At 50.4% G+C, this 8338-nt stretch overlaps 1 protein-coding gene across 1 annotated transcript in view; it reads right to left on the reverse strand.

Moving 5' to 3' along the window:
• Nucleotides 1–7484, reverse strand: part of LOC122389981 (ecdysone receptor-like) — a 59656-nt gene extending 52172 nt beyond the window's left edge. The window contains exon 1 of the mRNA XM_043382538.1: nt 7248–7484. The gene's annotated coding sequence lies outside the window, so the exon portion shown is untranslated. The remainder of the gene's footprint in view (nt 1–7247) is intronic.
• Between the last annotated feature and the right edge of the window lie 854 nt (nt 7485–8338).

The following is an 8338-nucleotide window of genomic DNA, read 5'->3' on the forward strand; positions in this document are numbered from 1 at the left end:
TAAATAGCGCCGAGCCGGCACGGCGGTGCACCGGTCCCCTTCGCTGTCTGGGTCCAACAAATGGCTGCTCGTGGGGCTCGGAGTCCTTATCAGGGTCTACAGCCCACAGCGGAGAGCTGGAGAGCTGGAGATGGATTTATAGATGGGCGATTGTTCAGCGATGATTCCGCATGTAGAGAGCAGCGCCCATTGTATCGATAGCGTCTGTTTAGCATACAGCGGGCTACAGCGTGAGCAAGGAGCGCATGGAGCGTCGCTGTAGCCACATGTGTTCGCCATCTGATTCCCACACTGGCACCAAGCACGTTTACTTCAGATGTGCCTGATGGAGGGGGAGAAAATTATGGGGGGGGGGGGCTACGCGCGGCATCACAACTCAGTTAATATTTTGTGTCGAGTGAAGAAACTCTACGCACGCCTATCCTTCCGCTTCTGCAGTTCAAACTGATTTTATCACCAGGTTCTGGAGTCCTGTAACATGTAATATTATGCAATAGAATACAATTTTAAACATTTAAAATCCCTGAGCAAGACTAAGTAAAACAGATCACATTCGATGATGATAAACATGACCGACAAGCCACACATCAAGGTCACCGTCCTAAAATTCAATAATTCAAAGACAGTCGCAAAGAACTGATTAATAAAATACACAAACGCTTCTGGTAAGACTAAAATCAGCAGGACTAAGGCTCGATCCACCCCTAGTTTACCCCAGCTGCGGCCGAGCAGGCCTCATATTTGCGGGCCGCGCTGCCAGCACGACCCGGGGACTGCCGCACCACCCCAGACAGATACTAGCGTACTCCCATCAACAGACCGTGCAGCGCAGAGCGGTCTCTGACCCGGCACAGTGACAGGGGGGCACGTCACGGTCCGACTACTCTCAGGGTCACCGGCCAGAACCGCCAGCGGACGCCGCCGCCGCGGATATGAGCTCCGACCGACGGGCGGCGACGGTATGAAATTACAAATATAACGTCAAGACTCGCCAGAAGTCATCAATCACGGCGACTTCTGAGCGACGTTGTGCCAGCGGACCGCGTCGTTACACAGTCGGGCCGAGTCGTCACCGACACCCGGCCGTCGCCGCCGCCCCGCCGACCCGGCGCGGAAGGGGGGACGGACGGCGCTCGGGCAGGGTCATTACCGGGGTCATTTGGGCGGCTCGTTGGCCGGTGTTGCACCAGGCACGGATCGTCGCTCGTGACCTCAATGCCTGGATGAGCGCTGGGTCACGCGCCGGCAGCGTGTCGAAGCGCACCCTCCCCTTCACTCCACTGGCCGATGAGTCGCGTGTTCAGAAATCAGAACTCACCGGCATAAAGAGCCATGAAAGCCCCAGCACCATTTCAGAGCTCGTCACTCAGGCAAGAAAGTGGTCTGTATCAGGGGGATGGTGTCGGAAACATGACAGAAGTCTCATACGAAACTCATAACCACCTAAATTGCGCCAAGGCACAAACATTTCAGAGAAACCCAACATCCAGACTGCCTCATCGGTCTTAAAAATAACCCTCTAAATGGCGACATTTAGTGTCCACCAAAATTCCAGCGGGCTCGTGACGCAGGCCGCCCCACTTTGCAGCCCACGCGGCAGGACGTTCAATTCGCCTAAGTAGGTGAACGCGTCTCACAGCGATCCAGGACATCAATCAAACTGAACGGTGTCAGGTAGCGACATGCTACCCAGCACATGGCAGCCGTGTAGCGCCCCCCTTTGGGGAGAGGGTTATGCCCCCCCCCCCCCCCAAGTGCAGTTTGAGGTAACGGTAAGCTCTCACCAGCACTGGCTCGTCGAATTGACCCTCAGCAGTCAGCGGTGACGTCATATATGTCGCACGACACGGGGTGGCAGCCGGCACGCACCCCCCCCCCCCCCAGTCCTCTACCCCCCCCCCCCCGCTCTCCTCGGGGAAGGGGCTGACCTCCTTCCAAGGTAGGACAGAGCGATCAATGCAGAATTTGGCAGGGCCGCCGGTCGAGTCGGAAAACGGTCGGGTCACGAGGCAAGTGACCCGACATGGTGACGTCGTGCGGTCATTTTGTGGGGATTACATAACCAGAAACACGAATTTACGTTTTTGAAATAGAGGCGAAGCAGGCCGTCAATCCAAAAAGAAATAAATCCCTTCTCCTAACTAGAGTTGCAAAATTTCACTACCGCACTACCGGCATGCCGGTAATTTTTCACTACCGCAGGTTTATTCGTGGTAACTGGCATGTCTTGCCGGTAGCATGCCGGTATTTTTGATTTTGTGCAAAAAAAATTATCAGCAAATGATTCAAACTTTGGACACTAAGAGGCTCTCAAATTGTAGTAACAGCAATATTAGCCACTACAAGATACATTTTGTGGTAGAAGTTCCATTGCTAAGTGTAGGGGTAACACATGGACCTCAGCATTTCACACAATTCACAGGCTTGGTTATAATTAGAATTGTTAAGAATCTACTGTGGTCTATAAAAGGAAGAATACTCATTCATGTTGCAAAAGCACGATAAACTAGTAAGTCTAATGGTAGGTAATACGTATAGCACAATAAAATAAATCAATGTTCATGACAACATTCCCTAGGGGAAAAGGCAGAATCAAAACACCAAAAAACACAATGTTTGGAAACTGGCCTTGAGTCCTGAGATCATGAGATGTGGTCTGAGAAACTCTACAAAGAATTTGACACTGAAAATCCAGCTGAAAAGGCAGGTGTTAGGTAGCCCTGAGTCTGACTTTGGTCCCATTATTAAATGAAAATGGATTTAAACTGGCATTTTGTCTTATCTTTACAAGAAAACACATCATGCAGGCAAAATTGACAAAAAGTGGCGCAAATAATTAGACAACCAAGGATTTACTTTTTAGATTCTCTCTCCCCTAATGAATGGATGTAATCTGATGACGTAATATTTATTCATATACCCTTTTGGTTGAATAACTGAAGAGAGATGAATTTCTTTGCAGTGAATTACACTACAATGTTGATTTCATTATAATTTAATATTGTGTTGGGTAATTTTTATCAATATAATCATTCACGAAACAGTGGCTTGCAGTCGTTAAACATTTTTTTTTTGCAGCGTTTTAATCAGCTGGTTAAAAGCCTCTATTATGGCGCATCTGTTTCGAAATCGATAACTTTGTGTTTGTTCCCGCTTGAGGTTGGAGACTGGAGAGGATGGAAGACATCGTTTTTATACATATTATTTGGTGCCTATTCTCAGGACCAGTGAGTTATTAACACATTTTTTACATGATTCGTATCTTATTCACGAACCAGCAAGCCATAGTGGATAGGAAAAAGTAGATGTTGATCTCGCTTCCTGAGTTAGGAAGATGGCCTAATCTGTACTTGTTAATCTATGTTTTGACCATCTATATTTTAAACATTTGGCTGGTGCCTGCAACATTTTAGGAGAATATGGAAGAGTAGAACAATTGTGAAATGTAAATGTGATTACTGCTCACTGTCCAGTCTTCAAAAACACATTTCAGTAATTCAAGTCCTTTTTGTCCTCACCTTTTTGATGAATGTAATAGTTTTTTTTTTTTTGTAGGCAATACTTCTTTGTTTACAGGTGATATTTTAACAGCTATAGACTGGAATTGAGTTTCAAAGTTGTGGGTATTTGTGGGGCCAACTCAGCCAAAATCAGCCTGCTGGTATTTGTGGTTGGACAATGGATGGCTGTTGGGTGGGAGGGGTACTGAAACTGCCAAAATGTGGCATCTCTTGCAGGGGTAAGCTAGAATCAGAATGCAGGTTTTTTAGTATGCCGGTAATTTGGCGGTTTTTTTTGCTTGGGGCGTGGTAGCATGCCGGTATCCCAGAAAATTTTTGTGGGGCGGGGCGGTGCCGGTAGCAGCCTTTTGGGAAAACTTTGCAACTCTACTCCTAACCCAACTCCCGGTCCATTATATAACCGACTCTTTGCAAGACCCAGCGAGCAGGATAAGAAATAAATTCCTACCAGACCTTCGACTTTGTACCTCCGCCATAACCCATACGCAATTCAACACTATAATGTGCGTCCAGCAACTGATCAATACAATCTGTGTTGTCCCAGAACCGGGGCGATCGAGTGTGGCTGGCAGCGGCTGTGATGTCTCCAAGCCGACACCGCCTGGTAAACGTGTTAGCTTCTATCCGGCGTGTCACGAGTTTTCAGAGGGTGATACGCCAGACAGCCCCAGCGGCGGAAGCGACAGCATGGACAATCAGGATGGCCACACAGTCAAGAGTCACGGCGAAGAGACAGTGGTTACTGGTATTGGTTAGTAGTACGTTCCAATGGGGCCTTTCCATCGTATTTCCGGTTTTCCACGGCTGGGCCACTGCAGAGCAGGAACAATGCCTGACATAACTTAAAGGAAATAGTTCACATTTTAACATGGGTTTTGAACTGGAATAGCAGTTCCGTAGCTTGGGCTGAGATGAGCATAAATCAGGAGCTTTTACAGCCCAACGATCACCCTAGGCAAAGATATTCTATTTCTCGTCCCGAAAAATGTGTCTTGCGTTGAGGATGTGTGCCTTGCTCGCATCCAGTATGAAACGAGCATGGGTCCCGAAAATTCTTCAGAAACTAGAGTAATTATCTACGAGAACTCTAGAGAAATTCGCTCCAGTGAGGCGCTCCAGTAACAAAAGCACGAGCAGATCGCCCAAATGCCGGTGGCCGCGATAATTTTCAGTTTCTGAAGAATTTTCGGGACCCATGCTCTTTTCATACTGGATCGCGTGTGCCTTACAGAAACTGAAAAGTTCTTCCTATATCAAAAATATAGAAAATAATCTTTTGTTGTAAAAAGGTTTTATTTTCTTTGCTGATCATTTTGAACATAAAAATCACAAATCCATTGCAAAGAAAATAATTTCGTGAAAGTGAACTATTTCCTTTAACGGCTAGATACATGCATGGATTAAACCCGTTTCTCAAAGTCACCTGTGTTTTACTGGTCTTGTTTCGAGACTAACCACTGGTCCCACTGGAATACTGCGAATTGGAATGTTATGAGAATGAGTCCGTTGACATTAAAGTACCAACAAAGCTAAAATGTCAAGCACCGGTGTATGACGACCAAGTATGACGGATCCGCCTCAAAAGTCACGAGTGACGAGCTCAAAGCGACAGACGGACCCGGAGCGGCGAGAAGTGCACGCTGCAGGAGGGCAAGGGGTGGGGTGGGGAGGGGGGCTAGATCGGTTGGTGTTGAGGGGGGCTAGCTGGTTCCCTGCAGAACCCGCCAGAAACCAGCAGGAATTCACACATGTCGATGACAGACAGGAGCCGTTCAGCAGCATTTTTCAGCGAGGGCACCAGCACCTCGGCCACCTCTCACAGCTCAAGCTGGCCGCCAGGCCGCGAGTCGACGAGCTCAAGCTGAATAAAATTGGGGGGCTCGATTGACCCATTCCTCCATTTCACTAGCACCCTTCAATCATCGAAAACTTCAACCACGGGTCATAATCCAGAAACGTTGCAAAACACAGTAAATAAAAAGGCATGCAATAGCCGCTGCCCACCGATAACTGCAGGGCCTATTTTAACATGTTAACTGGGGGGGCAAATGCCCCCGCACTCAACAGAATTGCCCCCCTAGTCGTCGAGATTTGCCCACTATAAAAATGGGCATAAAGGAACAGGGTGACAAACATACTACGTAACTACTGTGACTTGTTTTGCAATGGATGTCAAATGAGTCAGTCTGTAAGTAATGACCAGTGGTGTATCTAAGGGTGGGTCATATGGGTCATGATCCCCCACCCTATTGGGGCCCGGGGACACCACAGGCCTGCCAGGGGCACCACCGGCCTGTCAGGGGCACCACAGGCCTGTTGGGAGCACCATCAACCTAGCAAGAGCACCATAGGTCTGCCAGGGGCACCACAGACCTGCCAGGGGCCCCACCGGCCTCGCAGGGGCACCACCTTGGGCCTGTCAGGGGTACCACCACAGGCCCGCCAGGGGCACCATAGGCCTGCCAGAGGCACCATAGGCCTAGCAAGGGCGCCACGGACCTGTCAGGGGCACCAGAGGCCTAGTATGGACACCACATGCCTGGCAGGGACACCACCGGCCTCGCAGGGACTGGGACACCTTGGGCCTGTTAGTGGCACCACGTGCCTGTCGGGGACACTCCAGGCTTGTCAGGAGCACCACAGTCCTGTCAGGGCCCAGGGGCACCACCGGCCTCACGTGGACACCACCGGCCTCGCAAAGGCATCATGGGCCTGTCAGGGGCACCACGGGCCTGTCGTTGGAACTTCAGGCTTGTCAGGGGCACCACAGTTCTTTCAGATGCACCGGCGGCCTAGCACCATGGCACCATGTTTGGCCGAGGTCGCGATTCGGCGTATGTCGCCTCGCATTAGCCGCGCGTTTGCAGTCTTTTCGTGGTTTCAAACGTTCAAACATGGGATATGATGTAGCTCCCATGCATTAGGGTGGGTGTCAAGATCACCGGAAGGTCAGGTCAGATCATTTACCTTTGATGACCTCGGTTCACATTTTCGAGTTTTATATGTTTCTACTTTCTAGGCTAGTTTTTGGAGCTGAATTCGAATTAAGCAACCATTTGACCATTTACGAAGTAGTTTTGGTGCCTTCGTAACATGTTACGAAGCTGTCAGAGGCGGTTGCCACCTACTACGAATACCCGGCAAAACCCTTACTGGTTGACCTGACCTGACCTGACCTGGCCTAAATGCATGAAGACATCATCTATGATCATAACTAACATGATATTCGTGATCAGCACCCCGAAAAACCATAGCAGCCACTCTTTACGACGCTCTAACAGGTCCCGATTTTCCCGACTTTTGGGTCAATGACCTGACCTGGAAGGTCAACCGATGACCTAGGACCTTAAAATTGGGTATAATCGGCTTCCTTTTATCATGGGCAACACGGTCGTTTTTTCCGCGAAGCTCTAGCTCGATCAGGGGCGAAACGGCAAGGGGGAGGGTCCAACGGACCCCCCCCCCCCCCCTATACGCTCGCTACTGGAAACACCAATACGGGCGAGGGTTAATGGATTATTAAAGACAATTTTCCAGGTTGCCCAATGCCCCCCCAGTCAAATTCCCTTAAAATAGGCTCTGGATAACTGTCTTGTCTGTCTGTGACTGTCTTGGAAGCCTTGAACTCTGTTGTGGATCAGAGAAAAAGATCAATCAATATTCAATGCAATAAAATTGATCAATCATGAACCAATCTAGTTGATATCAATTAAACGCAATCCTTACCTGGTTTGCCACCTGTCAAATTTGTCCGATGTCCTGCACTTGCACGCGCGTCTGGACCGCAGCGAACGGGGTCAGGAAAACGGCGGCGAGGCTATAGGCTTCCAGAAGACTTTGGTAAAGTCACTGTTTAGATCCCTAGACAGAACAGAACCCGTGTCGAACAGTTTCTCCACCGCACCACAACTCCCACTCTCAATTTCCAACTGCAACACACCCGCCCTCGGCGACCCGGCGGCCAACTATTGCCCGCAGTCGGCTGAACGCGAGCGGCCATGAATCAGCTGTGACAACGAGTCGCGCGCGCCATCTAGGCACGGGGATCCGAACTGAGTCTTTTGAAGAGCCCGGGCAAGGGAGCTCTGTTCAAGGGCGCACACAAGGGGGGGGGGGGCACACGGGCCCGTGCCCCCCCCATTCGAGTTGGGGGGCCCAGCTCGAAGGAATAGGGGCCCATTTGAGGCGGCCGAAGGCCGCCTCAAATGGGCCTCTAACTAATCCTTAGAACACCGAAGACCGTGTACAAAGGGACCTCAAATGGCCTTAAAGGGCCCTCAGATGGTCTCAAAAGGCTCTCAGATGGCCTCGAAGGGCCCTCAGATTGCCTCGAAGAGCCCTCAGATAACCTCAAAGGGCCCTCAGCGTCATAGGGCCCTCATCTGGTGTCAAAGGGCCCTTAGATGGTGTCAAAGGACCCTCAGATGGCCCCGAAGGGCCCCAGATGGCCTTAAAGGGCCCTCAGATGACCTCAAAGGGCTCTCAGATGGCTTTAAAGGGCCCTCAGCTAACGTCAAACGGACGTCAGAAGGCCTTAAAGGGTGTCAAAGGTCCCTGAGCTGGCGTCAGAGGGTCATGCCCTTGCGTCAAACGGCTCTCCGAAGGCCCCAAAGGGTCCTTAGCTGGTGTCAGAGGGCCCCCAGCTGGTGCCAGATGGCCCTCAGCTGGCGCCAAATGGCCATCAGAAGGCCTCAAACGGTTCTCAGCTGGAGTCCAACGGTCCTCAGCTGGCGTCAAGCGGCCCTCAAAAAGCCTCAAGGGGCCCTTAGAATACCTCAAGAGCCCCTCAGAAGGCCTTAAAGAGCGTCAAAGGGCCT

This window comes from Amphibalanus amphitrite, unplaced genomic scaffold (genome assembly GCF_019059575.1).
Source record: "Amphibalanus amphitrite isolate SeventyFive unplaced genomic scaffold, NRLGWU_Aamphi_draft 000378F_arrow, whole genome shotgun sequence".
NCBI classification, from domain to species: domain Eukaryota; kingdom Metazoa; phylum Arthropoda; class Thecostraca; order Balanomorpha; family Balanidae; genus Amphibalanus; species Amphibalanus amphitrite.